The sequence below is a fragment of the Anser brachyrhynchus genome (assembly GCF_964034855.1).
Source record: "Anser brachyrhynchus genome assembly, chromosome: Z".
In the NCBI taxonomy this organism is placed as follows: Eukaryota; Metazoa; Chordata; class Aves; order Anseriformes; family Anatidae; genus Anser; species Anser brachyrhynchus.
The window spans coordinates 5,146,955-5,165,915 of NC_137697.1; the positions used below are offsets into that span (position 1 = coordinate 5,146,955).

At 48.1% G+C, this 18,961-nt stretch overlaps 1 long non-coding RNA gene across 2 annotated transcripts in view; it reads left to right on the top strand.

Moving 5' to 3' along the window:
- Positions 1–18,961, top strand: part of LOC308185268 — a 46,044-nt gene that overhangs the window by 24,463 nt on the left and 2,620 nt on the right. Inside the window, exon 3 of one of the 2 annotated variants that reach the window (XR_013943244.1) lies at positions 8,037–8,175. The exons of the other annotated variant lie outside the window; for it this stretch is intronic. This is a non-coding gene — a long non-coding RNA (uncharacterized lncRNA). Of the gene's footprint in view, positions 1–8,036; positions 8,176–18,961 lie in introns of those variants that run through there. 2 annotated transcript variants of the gene reach the window in all.

The following is an 18,961-nucleotide window of genomic DNA, read 5'->3' on the forward strand; positions in this document are numbered from 1 at the left end:
ATGACAGGGTGGTAAAATAATGGCACATTCTTTGATATTGCCTTCAGGGTCAGGATACTCACTGTTATAGGATGGTTTATCGATCGGGCTTGCCATTTTTAGAGCCCAGACAAGATGTCAGAAGGAAGTTGCAACAGGAGAATAACAAGAATTAAAGGATTTAGCATTGGTTCATGGCCTTCATGGAGTGTGGACACGCTGGTTTCTTATGATCTCTGAATAAATGACCTGACACTTGTGTACCTCCCAGACAATGATGCCACAGATAGAAAGTACTTCTGATAGCCAGTGACTTTCTTGTTGATGATCTCATAATTTTATTCCTGTGATCTTCCAAGAATACCACATACAGGGATGGATTTCATTTGGGGGCCCACAGTGACACAAAAGAACAGCTCTGATTTCATAGCTGCATGCGTTTCTCTGAAGTATGAAGGTTTATGCAAAGTCTTGGTGCACAAGGAAAGACGCCAAGCCAAATGTATTTTTAGCTGTTCAACCAGCTGGGTCTCTTGTGGCTGCACGAATTCACTGCTTTTCCCCACAAGGATGATCAGAAACATCACTTTTGCAAAAGCTCTCGATAAAATGCCCATAAAAATTGGTGAACCCAAAGGTGCTGGTGAAGCTCCCAGACTTTTTTTTGGAGCCCATCCAGTAATGGCAGAAACTCTTTGGTTTTATGGTTATTCCCTCTGAGGAGATGACGTATCCAAGGAGTTGCACCACAGCGAACTTTTCATGTTTTATTTACAGGCCATTCTCTCAAGCACCAGATAGAGAAGACCAGCACTCTCCAAGCAGAGAGCCAGGACTGATCCTGATACAACCACACCAAAGTTGCTAATGTAAGACACCAGCAGTGATAGGCCAAGCAACATAGCTAAATATTAAAAGTAAATGTGCTCTACCTAGACTAAAACCTTCTAGTCAACACCTTCATAAATACACACCAAGCTGCAAGCTCTGTGTAAGCCCAACTCCATAAACACGCTGGCACTCTTTGTCCTTTTCAACAGTTCATTAATTAAAGACAGATGACATTTGGTTTTGATCATTATTTATTTTTCACTATTTGATGCAGTCAACAACGAGGCGTAAAGATCCATCCTTTCTTTACAAACAAGACTGAGGTACCAGAGGGAGATATACGAGTGAATGAAATTCTTTGTTAGGCTTTTTTTTTCAAGGTATTCCTGCAGGGCTTGAAATCTTGTCTGGAGAAGCAGTAAATTATTTCAACCGAGGTGCTGGCTTCAATATTCAGAGTGTTTAGATATCAAAAGGCTGAGGTTGAAATAAAGGAACAAGTAGCTTTCATCCAGGTCCTTTTTTGGAGGTCTGGGGCAGTGGTTCACTTCAGTTTGCAGGACACGGGTGTGGTCAGCGTGACCAAATTATTTCCATGACATTAGCAGAGTGTACAAAAAAAAAAAAAAAAAAGGCCACTTTGGACAAACTGTGCCTGTACTGATGGGATTTCTGTGAAACGCAGAGGTCATGCACTGCAAGCAAAGATGCCAATACCAAGGGATTGCAGCACATCAATTGAGTCAGAGTGAGTGGTCACAAGGTGATCTGGGATCGGGACTCCGTGAGCTCGTTCTGACATGACTATCAATGGATTCAGCGAGGTCAAGGGGGCCCCTGTTCAGCCGGACCAGAAAATCGAGCTGCAGGATAGCCATGAGGTCCCCAGATGTGACAAAGTCACTCAAAGGAGCTGTGAGGCACAGCAAGCAGATCTGACTTTATGTGCATGAAAACCCAGCTCAGCAGAGCTATTGACTTCCAAGTTTCACTACAGCTGTGTGTTTTGCACATTTCCTTGGCTGGACAACCAAAAAGAAAACGGATTTTTCAACCATGATATAACAAAGCCCAAGGAAAACTGTCCTGAATAGTCCATCTGGTGTCTTTTTAGTGCCTTCTTGTCGTATCAGCCAATGTGGGTATGAATGCAGGTACTGCACGAGGGAATGGCTGGTTGTGGGGAAAGCGAGGCTGATCTCGGCAGCAGAAAGATTTCTTTGCCCTTGGTGCCGGTCAGATCTCGCACGCTTTGCAGGTCTGTCTGCAGAGTTCGAGCAGAGATGTGTACAGGTCTGAAGTGTTGACCACAGCCAGCTCAATCCTTCGCTTTATTGTATCAGATTTGGCAGAAACAGCCTATCCGAGGCACTTTGGTCTCCTCCCGGTCAAAAACTGCGCACAACAGATCAAAGCCGGACAGACACCGTGCATCGGCTGCCAAGAAGGCCAGGTGGCAGAAAGATTCTCACATGTCAACAGGCACTAGGAGAAGTTCGGGAAGCATTTACAGGCAGCTGACGTCTTCGTGGAGATCTCAGGCTGCGGCTTTTAAGAGTTCACCGCACCTCCAGGCGCAGCTGCCGAGGAGTCAGGGTGCAGGCAGCTGGGTGGGATGGGGGCTGAGCAGCGGTTTTTCCCCGAGGGGGTCAGAGTAGAGATGACAACTCAGGGCTGGTGAGGAGCAGGGGCAGATGGCAAGACAGAAACACCAGTCCTTGTAACCATAATCAGCCTTGTCCTTCTTCAAGTCACAAGTGTTTAAAGGGAAATTCGTCCTCCTCTCCGCATTGCTCTGGTGGTCTGGAATAGGCTCCAGGAACTGCATCCAGTCGGCCGTCTGTTCCTACGCTCAGCTTGCAAGTAGATGATGCCCCAAATCTTAGTGGAATTTAAATGGAAAAAGGGCAAAAAGGCTAATCCAGGGAGGGAGCCAGGAAGACATTTAGATGCGGGAACGTGCTAATGCAAAATACTGTTCCCAACAGCATTTTCAGTCTCCTCCCTAGGACCAAGGATTAAATGGGACAGAGAGCTGCTGTGATTTGGCTTCTGCTCTTCACATGTTGAATTTTATTTTCCTATTTGATTTTTTTATTGTCTTTTTTTTTCTTTTTTTTTTTCTTTTTCTTTTTCTTTTTTTTTTTTTCATTTGGGAAGTGACCCAAGAAACTGTGTTTCCCACATAGCCATTTCAAAGGAAATTTGATGCTGCAACAAGGGCCCTGGGGGAAACACTTTGGGAAAACAGCACCAGCTCTGTCCTTCCTCTCTCTCTTCATTTTTTATTTTTTTATTTTTTAAAGGAAGGGGAAAAAAAGAGGAGGGAAAGGGTGAGGAGAGGAGCCCTCAGTGTGGGGAGACATGAAACTGGGGGAGATTGGGTTTCAGAAAAACAGGCGGTGTCTGCTTCATCCTGTTCCTTGAGCCAACGACTCTCAGCCTCTGCTCAGCCGCAGGAATACCTCACCCCTCAAGCTGATACTTTTCTGATTCCATTTTGTGTCCTGTTACCTTCCTGTCCCCACTGGAGGATCCTGTAGAGTCTTTCCTGAGAGGGCTCAGCCCAGCACAAAGGTTTCTGGATGTTTCAATGCTGGGACATGATTCCTCCCAGCCGCTTTGGTGGGGAGAAACTCCCGCTCCTTGGTATGGCTGGGCAGCCCTTGGCAGCCTCCTGGAGGTCCAGAGATGGGGCTGCTCATGCCAGGGGCTGACACTGGTGTGCCAAGTGCTCTCGTGCACCTGCACCTCTCACCTCTGCCCCCAGAGCAAAAATTTAAGTGTTTCCCAGGGTCGCACAGTGATTGCCCAACACGTGGGGCTACCTCAGGGCCTGGTCTAGACCTTTAGTAACCTGGAGAGAAGGATTCCTCTCCCCAACGAGCCTCAGTTTTCAGAATGATCTCTCTCCCAGCCATGCTGGAGTTGGCTGAGCTTGGAGAAGGGAGGAAAGAGCCTTTCCCCAGCAGGAGTATGTCCAGCTGTTTCCCTTACTTTGGATAACTAAACAAGGGCTTTGATCAAAGCCGCTTGGCATGAGCATCCATCCCTTCCTCTGAAATGCAGCTTTGCCGTGTCGGCTTGGAGGGACGAAATGCTGGAGGCTGGAAGGAGCCAGCGCAGTGTGTGAGGCATGTCCTTCCCCTCCTGCTGCCTGGGCGAGCGGAGGGCCAAGTGCTGGGCGTTTGCTCCTGGTCAGGAAGAGCTCAGACAGTCCTGGGGTCACCAGCTCCAGTGCTGGCAGGAGGGGGAGTGGGTACCGACCTGCAGATGCTGTCTTACACCCTGCAAAGGGCTCTGGCCCTGCAGAATGAACAGAACTCAGGAAACGCTGGTACTTCCCCAGATGGCTCTCTGCCACCCTGCTTTGGTGGGTGGGGATGGCATAGAGGCTATGCTGACCCGGCTTATACACAAATGCCCTGCAGCAGCCGGCAGTTCTCCAAAATATTCATCTTCACATTCCTATCTTCCATGCCCGTGGTGACCCACAGGGTGTTGCTGAGTGATGCTGAGAGCCTGGGTGGATTTGGTGTCTCCAGGCAATGAAGGCAGAAGTCCGTTTGCCCCATCCTCACACCTGCAGATGCCTTTTGCTCACCAGCCATCGATCTGCTCCTTCCCCAGGGCCAGGAGCTGCCTGGCAGGGAGACGGTGGGAATTGCTCCAGCCTCGTGCAGCTCCAGTCCTTGTCCTTTTGCGCAGCTTGAGCTGAGAAGCACTACAACAGGAACATGTGTGTCCCACCAGTCTTGCAAGCAGCGACCTCAGGTCCTGGGGCTGCTGAGTGGGAAGGGCTGCGGGTGCTGTTTCTCCGTCCATCTCTACTACAGTGAGGTGCACAAGGGTGCCCAGATCCACAGCTCATGCAGCCCCATGGGTCCCAGGGACACCAGAGCTGGAGGAAAAGGTGTGCCAACGGGGTCCCTAATAAGACAGTCTAAACAATTCTTCCCCATTAGCTCTCCCTTTGTCCTCCAGACCTCACTTCACATGGCTGTAAAAACCACTGTAACCCCTTACAAACCCCCCAAGGTCTATTCAGACTCCAACATTCCCCAGGCTGTCAGCCTGCCCCTAAACAGAGAAGCACTGGGAGGCTGTACCCACTCTCCTTCAGCTGAGCAGCCTGCTTCTTTCCCATGGCACGCTCCTCCGGGCAGCAGGTGAGCCCCAGACCTCTCTTCCACCACCCAAAGTTGTCCCCAGAGGCTTTGAGGTGCATTTCCACATTTCCTCCTCACTGATCCACCAAGTCGAGCATCCTGCAGCGTGTGCAGAGGGTCAGGAGCTGGCAGAGCAGGGGCTGCAGGACCTGTGCTTGTGGCCAGAGACGGGAGACATTTAGATAGGATCAGCATTTTTTTTGCAGCATAGAGATTTGTGTTTGGAGAACAGACAGAGATCCGTGAAACTCATTTCGTGGATGGCTCCAAACAGCTGCGATGCAGGCACAACTTTCCAGCACTCTCAGCCTGGCTGCATCTAAGCAAGTGTCCTGGAGGCCTGATTTATTTTCTAATCCACCTACCCAGGTATTTCGCATGCATCGCCAGTGCAGCGTCTGCGTGTCAGCTTAGCTCCATATCCTATTGCATATTCCCAAATGGTATTGAATAATGTGTCTCCAATATTACTTTTTAAGTAACCTTAATTGTCTGATTTTGATTTGCGTTTAAATTGCACTTTCCTCTGCAACCCGAGAGGCATCAGAATTGGGCACGTAGTGTTTAGGTTACGGCGCGGAAGGTATTTTTGTGTGCTCGTCTGGTGAGCGCGCCTATTGGAAGGAAAATGCACGAGAGGCAGAGGGAAGGCTTCAGGGGGAAGATCAACTTCTGAATTTCCTGAGGTTTATGAGATTAAAACCTCACATTTAATGTTGCATTAAAAGAGAACTGTCAGGTTCTATTTCACAGAAGATGTTGTTTTTGTGAAAAGTGCTTTTTGCAAAACATATGGCCAAGGTAATTGTTTGGGTTTAGGGGGGGAAGAGGGAGTTATTCCAGGGAAAGCGTGTCTTTCAAACAGCTCTGTCCTGGAGAATTTGGAGCCCTCTGTTAATGCATGGAAATGAACCTGACTTCTTGGAGGAGCGGTATTGGCTCTCCTGCTTTCTCTGCTGGGAGGGAATGAAGCAGAGGGAAGAAGGGAGCGTAGCACGATACCCGAGCACAGGATGCAGGCATCTCTCATGGCTTCAGACTCACCTGGAGTGGGGCTGAAATGCCCCAGCCCAGCTGGTGATGGCCTGTCTGCACACGGGTGCATTTAATGAGCAACACGCTTTGCTCATTACGTGCCTTTGCTTTAAATCATAAAAGATTTCATGAAGGCTTTTCCTTTCCAAACATATGTAGATTGGTCGCTCCCCTTTAAGGTGGCTTTTGTGTTGCAGCAGAGCAAAATGCTCAGCCAGGCTGAAGCTCAGGGCTGACATCAGTGGGAGCTTTCGTTAATTGAATTACTGTTTTGTGGCAGAATGTTTTAAAAATAAGCGGAAATGTCCCACATACTTTTTTGGCTGAGAGATCAAATGTATCCAAAGGAATTCAATAATATTCCTACATCTGTGAGTCCTGCCTGTCCCTGGAGAAAAAAAGTCAAATTCAGTCTCCACCATTGTTTGTGTTCATTATATTCCCTTATCGTCTTTTTGGCTCGTGGGCAGCAGGGGGGAACCAGCAGAGTTCCTCAGGCCTCAAATGGAAACATATAGAGTCATATGCATATCACAAGAGCAGGAAGGGCAGTATCAGAAAAAAAGACTCCTGCACTATTCTTCGGAATAAGAGCCTTTGAAGGCCTTTGCCTCCCCCATTGCTTGCCTTTTTGAGAATACTCATTGCAACAGCATCCGGGCTGAAAAGGTGTGGGTAAAAAAGGAAAGCATGAGGTGAGATGCTTTGAACCTGCATTCGCATGCAGAGCCGCATGTGGATATGTATTTTCAGGCAAGTGTATCTTCAGATATGTATTGACAGGCAAATCCCAAAGCAAGTACTTGCACTTATATGAACTGATGAGGATTTATCTAAGAATTTGCTGGCAAAAGAATACTCATGTGAGCACTTATTCAGAGATACCCTAGCAGGGAAATACTTGTTCACAGGCTTGTCCACAAATACATTAGCTGCAAATTCCCGTGTAAATCCTGGAGCTACAATCCCTACATGTACAACGGGGTGAGGGAATGCTTGTGCATTTATAGATGAGCAAAGCAAGTCAAAAGCAACTGAGAAGGCAAATAAGAAGTGAGAGAAAAACAATATTTGATACTCATGCAAATTAATTTGGGTACTTATATAAAGGCTGTGACAGCGTGTGACCTGGGCTGCTGGTGTGCAAATATATCTGGACAGGGCTTTCCTGTGACAGATGCTCAGACAAGTTGGCAATGCAGTCAGGTATTAATGCATATCCATTTTCTGTCCAGTGCTCAGGCAAACATGTATTAACTGGTGATTCTAAGGTGGCTCAGGAAAGCAAGGGAGGGGAAAGGTTGGGGTGGCCAACCCTTGGCTGGCTGCTTCAGTAAGCTTCAAAGAGTCTTCCTTGCAGAAAGGTAGAGCAAAGTCATGCAGCTCACACCCAGAAGAGGAACAGGCTTAGCTCAGATCTACACCAAACTCATGTGGGAGGAACTTGGGTGGAAACGGCTTGGCAAGCCCTGAGGTTGAGATGTCAAATAGAAAACGGGAATGGCATTGAATCCCTCTAGATACATTTCATCTCTTCCGCCAGAATAATAATAATCATTTTTTTAGAAAATCAACAACACTATGTTGGACATTTTGGCTTATTTTTAAAACATTCTTCCACTAAACAGTAACTTGAAGAGCTAAATCTCCCTCTGAAATCAGCTCCCAGCTTCAGCGTCAGGTCAAGTTTTATTTAAGCCGCCTTAAATGGACATTGCCAAGTTGGAAAGAAAAATATTGCATGAAACATCTGATACTTAAAAGAGTTATTTCTGACAGAGTCAGTGCTCACCCCGTCCCCCAAGAGAAGTCTCTCCTGCATCACTGTCTTGCAGGGTAGGATTTATCAGGGGAAATAAGGGGCTGAATCCCCTTTGTCAGAAGACTGCATTGCAGGAAAATAACATTAGCCAGTGCCAGACTTTCCACTGGTTGCAGAGGGTTTCATGTGGCTGCAATCAGTCCAACACTGGGCACTATTTGTTGCTGATTTTGAGCCTTTCACATCCTGTGTACCTGCAGAGGGAAGCAAGCCATACAGCTGCAGAAGAGCCAGCGTGGTGCCAAGACCCATCCTCCGTGATGTCTCCATGCTCCTGTTGCTAAGCCCATGGAAAATAATGCAATTACCACTCTAAATTAAAGTGTGTCTGAAAAGTGCATTTGATTAAACATGTGCACTAATGGACTAAGTTTGTTTGCGTAACTCTGGCTGTGTGCTCTCCTCTCCCTTGCCTATGCTCCGTCATTAACAAGTATCTTGCTCTACCAGATTAATGATCTACTAATAGGCAGTGGAGATGCTTTGACTTAGATTTATGCCACCTAAGCTGTAGAGATTTCAGTGAAGCAGATAAATTAGGGGGAGAGCTGCCAGTGCAATGTGACTAACACCTCCAGGAGGGCAGCAGGACCTACCAAGGCTGCATCACTGGGGAGGGTGACAAACTCAGGCTGCAGAAAGAGCTTTTGGGGGTAACTTCCAGCAGAGGTGCATAAAAGCAGGTGATGGAGGGTTTGGCTGCAGGCATCTCATTCCATCTGGATTTTGGAGCCAGTCTCCTTCATTGTCCACACCACTGCTGCCCAGCTGCCTGTTGATCTTCGATGTAGCAAGTGCTGGCTCATGGCTGGGGCTGACGAGGTGGAGTTTCTGTGCCGGGGGAAGTACTGAAATAGCAAGGTGTGAATTGCCCCTCCTGCCCCCCTCTTATCAAGTGGTTCCTCTTTCTGCACCCGCACCAGGCTCATTTTCTAATCCTGCTCACCCAAGCAGTCCTTATGTTGTCCCTACTCTCTGAAGTAAGACCTGGGTTGAGAGGAAAATGGGTCTATGATGTGGGATGCTGTAATGATCCCTTACTTGTATTACAACAGCAGGCTTCTTTACAGCATGTTTTTAACATCTCAGACCCCAGCTTTCTTTGCAAAGGAGCCATTGATTCCACTCTCCTGGTTTTACAGGGAAGGGAGGGAAAACAGGACACAAAGGGGGAAAAAAAAATCTTTTGTTCATTGCCATGCAGCAAGTCAGCAGCAGAGCAAGGGAGGGACTCAGCTCTGCGATCACCAAGCGTTGCTCCCACTTTGTGTTTGCTAGATGTGTGTGTCTAGAGCCAAATGAGTTTAATGGGGGTCATGGTCCCCTTGTCCCATATGCTGTGCGAGCTCAAGGAAGACACCTGCTCTGCACATGCTAGCTACCAGCATCACAGCTTTCATGTCCGTGCTTGGATGGGGGAAAGCCAATCTCTGGAAATGGGAAAGAACAAAGGTTAGCAAGGGAGGACAGAGGGATTTGCTCTCACATCTTTGGAGAGAGCTTTGTACTGATGTATCCACAGAACAGCTCACACTGCTCATCAGAGGAGCCTCTAGACTTGATCAGAGCTTATAGGAAGAATCAGCCACGTCCTGCTGCCATGTAGCCATCACCCCCAGCAGGTCTGTGGATGGCAGGTCTCTCGGTGCCAAGCTGCCTGGGGCTCTTTCGTGTAAGGGTTCTCTACTGCCTCATGATTCACAAAATGACTTTTCCCCCCTGTGGGACATCAGTATGGGCTGCTCCTCCCTAGGGAGTCGTCGATGGCCACTAAGCCTGTAGGTACCTGGCACCTCCGAGAGCTTTATACCTGTGTCTGATTTGGGTGAAATTACCCAAAGGGTTCAAAAGGCAGACAAAGAGACTCTGCCTTGTTTCCTTAGGAAATCAGTCTAAAAGCCCCACGCTAAACACACGTTTCTTTGAAGAATCGTACCCTCTCTTCTCACACACACAGCCCATTTGCAGGTTGTCAGGCTTTATCATGCTTCAGATTTGCCAGGCCTTCAGTTGCACAAACAGGAGCTGAAGAAAGCAAAGGCTGAAGCAAAGTAGGGAAGGAGTACAGAGAACTCTTTTGAAGGATTACCTGCTCCATCTGGGCTACCTTAATTTACAGACACCCATTTCATTAATTAGAGCTCCCAGAGCCAGGTAGATTTCGGGTGCGAGTGGGCTCTACTATGCAATGTGTCCCCTGCTAAAGAGCCACCCTCCGCTTGTCATCCCCTCGCTCCTATCCTAATTCTGGGGACATCTGTCCGGGCAGGTGCTGGGACTGTCACGGGCAGAGGATCCACCTTTCACCTCACCAGTCTGTGCCGGCGTTTGATAGATCACTGCCTTTCTTGTATGAATTCCTCTTGCTTCCACTTCCAACAGAGCGGCTTTCTTACAGCCTTCAGTGGTAGATTAAAGATCTCTTTGGTACTCGGAGCTACTTCTGAAAGTGCTTAGGCACTATTATCCAGTCACCTCTTCATCTTCTTTTTGATCCACTGAATAGGATTGGTGATTTAAATCTCTCTCTACAAGACATCTTTGTCCATTGCTTAAATTGTTCTTCATTTTTTTTCTCTGTTCTCTTTCAAATTTTCCACGTCCCTTTTAAAACGTGGGCATCAAAACTGGGATCTAGAGGCTCAGTTACAAATGGCTACAAGCCATTTTCCCCGTCTCAGGAAAACTGTCAAGATTTTGTCATGTTTTCCTGTCTGCACTGAGGAGATGTCAAGACCTTGATAAACGCAGTGACATCGTGACCTCAGAAAAAATTGAGTTAGAGCAAAGTAAATATTTCATATTGACCTTTTTAACAATATTTTAGGAAACCTTTTATTTTACTATTTTTTTTTCAATTTTCCTCTTGCTTGCTCAGTTTCATAGATAGCAAAGTAATTCTGAAGTAAAAAGTAACTCCCATCCCTGAAAATGTATTGGAAAAAGTGATGCTAAGTTTTACCTCCCCCTTTTCTACTCCAAAATGACAAATGTACCAACTCACCACTCCCCTGCTTTTTTTTTTTTCTTTTTTACTATTAATTAACCTTTATTCAGGAAAGCAGTCTTTTTGCTCCAGTTTCTCACATTTCCCTCATCAGTACAGAGACGAGCTGCTCCAGCTGACTCTGCTCTGCACCCGGGGTTTGGACGAGGCGATCTCCGGAGATGCCTCCCAACCTCAGTGTTCAGAGCAGGTCACTTAGCAACCTAGAGCAAATCTCTTTTAATTACAGCCAATTATGTTCACATTTCATGCGAGCAGGCACAGGGGAGATCAGGTCTTGCTTCAGCTTAGCTGAAGGCTGTTCCCACCCCGTGGGAGAGAAGGTGAACCATGGAGACTTATGGATCCGATGGCGACGTGGGGTTTCCACCACGCCTGGGCTCATTGGGAACAGGGAAGGGCGAACTGGTGTTCTTGCTCAGCTGGTGAGCAGAGACCGATCCCAAGCCCATGCCCTCGTGTTCCCCACACCCTTTTTGCTCCCTGTTGGGAGTGCTATCAGGTACTGGTGCATCAGTGAGGGCCACTGCCCCTAGGGATGGCGTTAATGCCGATGAGGGAAGGGGTGCAGGAGACCTGATGGGTTTGGTAGTCTTACCTCTGGCATATGGGCAGCGTGTGCATTTAGCAAGTGGGAGCTTTCAGAGAAAGTGAGCAGGATGGTTTGTGTTCTTTTTTTTCCCCCCACATCTCACTAGGCTGCAGCAGATCAGAGGATTAGACCCCAGCTATCCTCTCTCATGCCAATAGCCTTGTTGAAGTCAAAAGGGGCTGCTGGGTGATGGGGTCTGAGTACAGACTGCTGGCTTGGTCTCTCTGTCATGGAAGCCTTCCAGCTGGATAATTGCATCCTGCCTCAATAAATTCTCGCTGGAAATCCACTTGGATGCAGCGTCTTTTCTCCCTGCCTCTCCTCAGCAATGGTGGGGAACGGATCTAGGCAGCGAAGCAGCTGCCTCGTGCTGTCTCCAGAGGTGGCCGCGCTCCAGCTGCAGGCAAATGATCTCTGTGCACATCAGGCTGGCCGAAATGCTGGCTAGGCTTCAGCAGGGAGGGATGTCAAAATGAGTGCTACTGGGCACGGGGGTAACACAGAACGTCCCTGCTTTGTGCTGCTGCCCTGTTGCAGCCCTAAAACCAGGCAGCTCTGCCCTGGTAGGTCAGCCTGAAAGGTAATCAGGGAAGTGCAATGGGTTGACATTTGCATCTCTCTCATCCGAGCCCTTCAGTGCAAGGCAAATATTTGCTGGTGATATTGATATCATCTTAAAACCACAGAAATTGTGCCTGGCAAACGTACATTAGATCACGTGCTGCCAGTAATGGGGCAGGATGGTTCCCTGCGGGAGCATTTCTCTCGGCTTCATCCAGCCTTATTTCAGTAATCCAGGGGACCATTCACCGTGGGGAAGGATACAGATGTTGCTTCATTCATGGCTTGGGTGTCTGGGAGGCAGCCCGGCTGGAACACTTCTTGGAACAAAGCCTCAACCTAATGAGCAATTGATACCCAAAGCCTATGATAAAAATAGAATAATGTCTCCTCTGTAATCTAACACTTATTTTTACCCTGAGCCTGGCTTCCCCATGCAACGTGCCATGGCATCGGAAAGGGACAGGGACACTGTATGCCCCCATGGGCATCCAGTGCAGGCTCAGCTGGGGAAAAGCTGTGTGTGATGGGTCTGGAAGAGGGAGGGGGCAGTGGGGACTGGAATGGGTGCTCCCTGGATCTGGCTGTGGGCTAACTCTCCTCCTCACATGCTGTCTTCATCTATCTCCCTCCTTCCGTGCAGCTCTGCTTTCCATCTCCTTCCAGCACATGCAAGCACATCGTAAAGCAGCCCCTGCGCCCACCTCACCTTTCCCCACGTCCCTGCAGGAGCGCAGCCTGCAAACACACCTTTCCTACCATCAAACGCGGGCGTGCACCCCCTCCGCGCACCCCCTGCGAAAACAGCCAGCCAGGCTCCCTGAATGCGAGCTCCGGGAGTTATAAAAAGGTAGATGTGTTTTTCAGGAACGCGAGCAGCCCAGCTGAGTGCAACTTCAAGGGGGCCACTTCTCGCTCCCTTTCGTTTCCACTCCAAAGAGCGCGTGAATGATGTCCGGTGGGAACAAGCGCGCCAAGAAAAATGCAGCTGAACTGCCGTCGGAAGGGCTGTGTGCTGCACACCATAAAACCCAGGCTGGAAGAGCCGTGTGAGAAGCTAAGACCCTCACGCACAGGCCATAATGTTCTTTTCTGCTTTGAAGTGGATTTAGGGCTGGCTTAGCCTCTCTGGGGGCTAGAGGCTGCTGCTTATCCATGCAGCCTAGCAGCAGCAATAAGCAGCTGAACGTCCTCGAGCCTCCTCTGTACAGACAGCAGAGAGCACTCCCCAACCCTCTCGCTCCAAAGCAGTGTCTGCAGCCAAAGGATCACAGGCTGGATCCATTCCCCTCTCTCTGGCATGTCTGGGACCTGAATTCTCCCCATTTGTCTCTTTCTGAGCCCGTCTCCCTGACCAGGAATACCTCATAGGGCACCAGGGATGGGACCTGGGCACTCCGTGGCCTCCCACAGCCTGTCTCCAGGCAGAGGTCTTCATTCTGGACAGCATCCTCCAGGCTCTTGCTTACAGCTGAAGAGAGCTGGGTGTTAGCCAGTTCCTCTGGGACTTGCCAGCTTTACTTACCTGATATCTCCCCACCATTTTCCCTGTACTTTGTGCAGTTTGTGGCTTTTTCCTTCTCTTCCCTCCCCGTTGAGGACAAATTCAGCCATGGATGGAAAGAAGATATTTTTTGTAAGATCCCAACCAGCAAGGTCTGTCACCAGCTGCTGGATGACCACACTCTTCCATGTGCCCTGGGGACTTGGGGCAGACAGCAAGGGCTCTGGTCAGGGCAGGTGCTGTGCACGAGGACTGCTCCCAGCCACTAAGCATGTTTGACAGGACAGTCCACAGGAGCAGGACACGGGGCAAAAAACCCTAGCAGTGGGACACTGTGGTGGAGCAGGTCCATTGGGATGTTCATTCTTGACCCCTCATCTCTCTGCATGGGATGCTAGCTATGGGGTAGAGGTATAAACCCCATCTCATCTGAAAAAAATCACCTCTGGGAAAAGGAGACTTTGGAGGAAAAGCGGCTGTGGGTATTTGGGTTCTTGCTTCACAGCCAGCTACTTCTTCACATCTGCCTCACATAGGTGGTCACCACAGCACGCACTGATGCTGGAACAGGACAATGCAGGGCTGAGAAGCCAAATCCCGTTTTGGTCCAGGAAGCCAGCCACATCTTTGTACAGCCCCCCTGGGGGCTGCAAGAACAAGTAGCTACTGTGTGAGACTTCTCTCCACCACATTCAGCTACGTGAATTCAGCATCTAATTTGCACTTGTCATCTGGGATATCTCCTGTTTGTGGAACACCTCTCGATGCGGATTCACCTGTCTAACACCCTTGTATGAAGAAGGGATGAGTTTTTCCTTGGAGATTCTCATTTCTCTCCACTGGCTGTGAAAGGAACAGATGACAGCTGCACTGCAGAGTAGAAACATAGCATTAAAACAGCCAAAAATAGGTGGGATGAGTCCTACTCTCTGTGTCTGATGGGAGGTCACCCCTGTATCTTTCTGCATGCCCTTTCTACCTGTTTTTCTATAAAATGAAATTTTTGATAGGTTTGGTACAGTCAGACCCAGGAGTTGTACTGGTGAATTTATAGCATAGAAACACTCCCAGGTGCCCGAGTGACAGAGAAAGAGGAGACAAAACTGAGATTTTTCAGTAACCTTTTTAGGACATAAGATTACCAAATTTGTAGCTGATCTCAGAGTTATCCAAATCCCCACACCTGCCCTGATGCAGGCAGGGATGGCTGGATGTGAGTCGTAATCACCCCTCGCCCCCTGCAACATACAGCCTAACATCTCGTTACTGCCCACCCAGGCTCATTTCAGCTAGTAGGAGTGTGGGCTGGAGATGAAGTCACTGCCCAGGAAGCACTTTCTCACTCAATTACAGCAGTTTAGAATAGGTTGAAAGTTTTCTTCACCGCTATTCCCCAGCTATGCCTGTTGTAGTTCACGTCTCCAATGCATGCGTTAGAACCATTCAGATGGGCTGCCTGGGCCGGTAACTGACTTGGGGAATGACCTCAGGTTGAACTGTAAGGAAAAGAAATTGTTTCCTCATTAATATCTCTGCAAATAAATGTCAACTGGAAAAACAGTTTCTCTGTGATCAATCTTGGTGCAGAGACACTGGGCTCTGACTATTCCTCTCATGGAAAGGAATATATTTCCCATAGATCTGTAGTGTTTCATACATTATAGATCTCATAATAGCAAAAGCCAGTGCTTGGGTTACATTGAGCTTTTCTTTCTAACCCTTTGGTTTCACATGATCATAATTCTCTGAAAAATTTCTCTGTTCAGCCTAAAACTTTCACACTTTGTATAGGGCAAGAAATGATGATTTTTCTTTCACTGAAGAAAATCCTTTTAGCTATCTTTGATTTATTGGAATGTGTGTAGGGGAGAATTACACTTTTATGGCTTTTTAAAATGTATTTTTCTTCTTGGCAACTAACAAGGCTAGAAAAGCCCTTTTCCTAACCTGCCTGGCATTTTCCTGCTAAGGAAGCTGAGTTTTTCTTGGGGTGGGCTGAGGAAATCATCTACAAGAAAAACAGCAATTGAAGGATCACCTTTGAGCACGCTTAGCTGAGATAGACTGGGATTTTGGGGGGTAAGAGAAGTGTTTGGATCTATTTCTGTCAAGGCAACATCATGTACAAAATACATGGCTGAGCCTGGGGCTGATTTAGGTTGGTCACTGGGTTAAGGACAGGGACGTGTGGCTGAGTGACAGGCAAATCTTCCTCAAATCAAAAGGAAGGCGCCTCTCTACTCGCAGTCTCACCAAGCTGTGTGATTTGGATTCTGAAGACATCCACTTTTTCTGTTTTTCTTCTAAAAAGCTCTGAGAGTCAAATGATACAGGGGAATCTCATGTATCATTGCAAGGAAAGCACTTTCTCAACTTCACCTTTATGTAGAAGAGTGTGAAAGCACAGCTTGGCAAGACTCCAGGGTTTCTCAGATCTCTCACATGCTGAGAACTGGTTCCCACCTTCCTTGTTGGCCTTTCCTGGCTGCCCATGACAGAGGCAAGTGGTTGCTAAATCACCGGTCAAGTGGCTGTAAGGAAGGGTCCTTCCCTGCTGCAACCCCGTGCATCTGCTCCACCAAAGACATGAGCACCAGGCATGCTGCTGTTGTTCCTGACCCAACGTGAAAGATGGGTAGAATCAGGTATAATGGGCAGAAAACACATGCAAGACCCATAGAATATTGAGATGAATGAAAGAACCTTGCGTTTTCAATAAATAACAATTTTTTAATCAGTGTCATGTTGCCTATGTGGCCTGACTTTTGTGTTTGAGGACAAGACGTCGCCAAACCTGTGAGCTCACTCCTGTCCAAGGGCAGCAGGATACACAAAAACTGCAAACATCTGTACAGTGCTTTCTTCTACCCTGATTTTCCCTTGCTAACAGTAAGAAAATGTTATGTGAAATGACTGTTAGTGTGACAAAAGGATGATACATTCATAGGATGAAGGATGGCAGAAGGTTGAGAATTTGATCCCATCACAGCCACGTTAATTTGTAGCCCCTATTTGTTGTGCTGTCTGCCTCCAGTCTCTTGCTGACAGTGTCATCTTGTTCTTGTAGAATTTCAGCAAAACTTCAGGAATCTTAGCTGAAAACCAAATTTCTCACCACTCCTGGAATTTTTAAAGTACTTAAAAATTTGAACTCAGACTATTGACTTGCTTTCTGAACTGTGCAAAGTAGTTTGCTCTGCTGATCAGAGCATCCATTTGGAGATTGGATTCATCCTGCTACCACAGAGCTTTTCTCTCTGAGTCTCCTGTTTCCTAGAACTAGACCCAGGCATTGCCTTGATCAGGGTAGTCACCTACCCCACAGAAATCACTTCACATCATAATGTTTGTCTTTTGAAACTTTAATTGCAGACGTGTTGTTTTTGCCTACCGTTGTCTGGATTTAAACCAAATCTGACAATTGTTTGACCTCAGCCTATTTTCTACAACTTGTTCTTTTACAATCATTATTTATTATTTTATTGCAATCAGTATTACTTACCAAAAAACAAATCTTAAACAGCATCATGCCACTAATATCTCCAGGCATTTGGGAGAAAAATCTGCCATCTGCCTGTTCTCTACAGTCTTGACTGGCTTCAAAGGTTGGTCCAGAAAAAGCCGTTAAAAGGATTATGGGATGCATTGCTCATGGGCTGCCAGTCAACCCCTCCATCATTGAGACCATATATTACCCTGACTCACAGCAGAGGGTTGTTTGGGCTTACATGGCCATTAGTAGACATTTTGGAGGAAGACATGAGACTAGAGCTGGCAGATAAGCCCTACCGTGTTCCCACTGATGTCTAAAGCATGAAGTGCAAAGACCTGCATGAAGTTCAACAAGGCCAAGTGCCGGGTCCTGCACCTGGGGCGCAACAACCCCAAGCCGAGCTACAGGCTGGGAGATGAGTGGCTGGAAAGCTGCCTGGCGGAGAAGGACCTGGGAGTACTGGTTGATAGTCGGCTGAATATGAGCCAGCAGTGTGCCCAGGTGGCCAAGAAGGCCAACAGCATCCTGGCTTGTATAAGAAGCAGTGTGGCCAGCAGGTCTAGGGAGGTGATTGTCCCCCTGTACTCGGCTCTGGTGAGGCCGCACCTTGAGTACTGTGTTCAGTTTTGGGCCCCTCGTTACAGGAAGGACATGGAGGTGCTCGAGTGAGTCCAGAGAAGGGCGACCAAGCTGGTGAGGGGTCTGGAGAACAAGTCTTACGAGGAGCGGCTGAGGGAGCTGGGCTTGTTCAGCCTGGAGAAGAGGAGGCTCAGGGGCGACCTTATCGCTCTCTACAGTTACCTTAAAGGAGGCTGTAAAGAGGTGGGGGTTGGTCTGTTCTCCTACGTGCCTGGTGACAGGACGAGGGGGAATGGGCGAAAGTTGCGACAGGGGAGTTTTAGGTTGGATGTTAGGAAGTACTTCTTTACCGAAAGGGTTATTAAGCATTGGAACGGGCTGCCCAGGGGGGTGGTGGAGTCACCATCCCCGGAGGTCTTTAAAAGACGTTTAGATGTAGAGCTTAGCGATATGGTTTAGTGGAGTACTTAGTGTTAGGTCGGAGGTTGGACTCGATGATCTTGAGGTCTCTTCCAACCTAGAAATCTGTGATACTGTGTGATACTGTGACCTTCCCAAAACATGTTGTCCCCCAGACTGAGAACAGCTGGTGTTTTATTACCTGTTCCAGTAACCCTGAGTGAGACCAGGAGCCCATCAACCAGGCTTTGGATCCTGCTGAGCTGCTGCTGTCCGTGTCTTCTTGAGGCAGGGAGCTGCATAGCTTTGTGTCCTGCCCTACAGCTTATGCGGTGTCTACTCCTAAATCTGTGGGGCAATTCACAGGGTTAATGGTGAACTGACCTGGACCCACACACTGTACATTTAAAATACAGCCAAAGAGGCTCATTGTCAGGAAATGCAGAGTCTACAGTCAGGTACGAATATATTTTAAGACTACATCACTGTGTATTAAAATACATTTACAGCGTAATAAGCCATGCTATGTATTTCAAAGATCAATGAGAAAGGGCACATTTTGGTGACATTTGAAATCTATCTCCCGGGTTGTCACATGCATTTGAAAAATGCCTGGTGCACATTCAGATCCACCCCCATCCCAAGCGGACGGGAATGCGGCCCTCTCCCCATATGGGGCTAATCTCCGGGAAGGCGGCGGGAGCACATGGTACCAATTCCTGCACACTTTGGTCCCTTAACACAGTCCTGAAGGCAGGGAGCTGAGCTGGGGGCGGGGGCGGGCGCCTGCTGTCACCCATTTGTCCTTTCAGAGGGGTGCCTGCCCCTCACAGGTGAGCAGCAGTGCTTTTGGGAGTGATGCCCGGGGATGGGGATGGCCCCTGATGGAAAGGCTGCACCACACAACGTGCTGATCCCTCCCAATTTCTGGGATGGTGAGAGCAACAGCAACAAAACAACAAATCAACCGCAGAACAAGCTGGGTCCTGC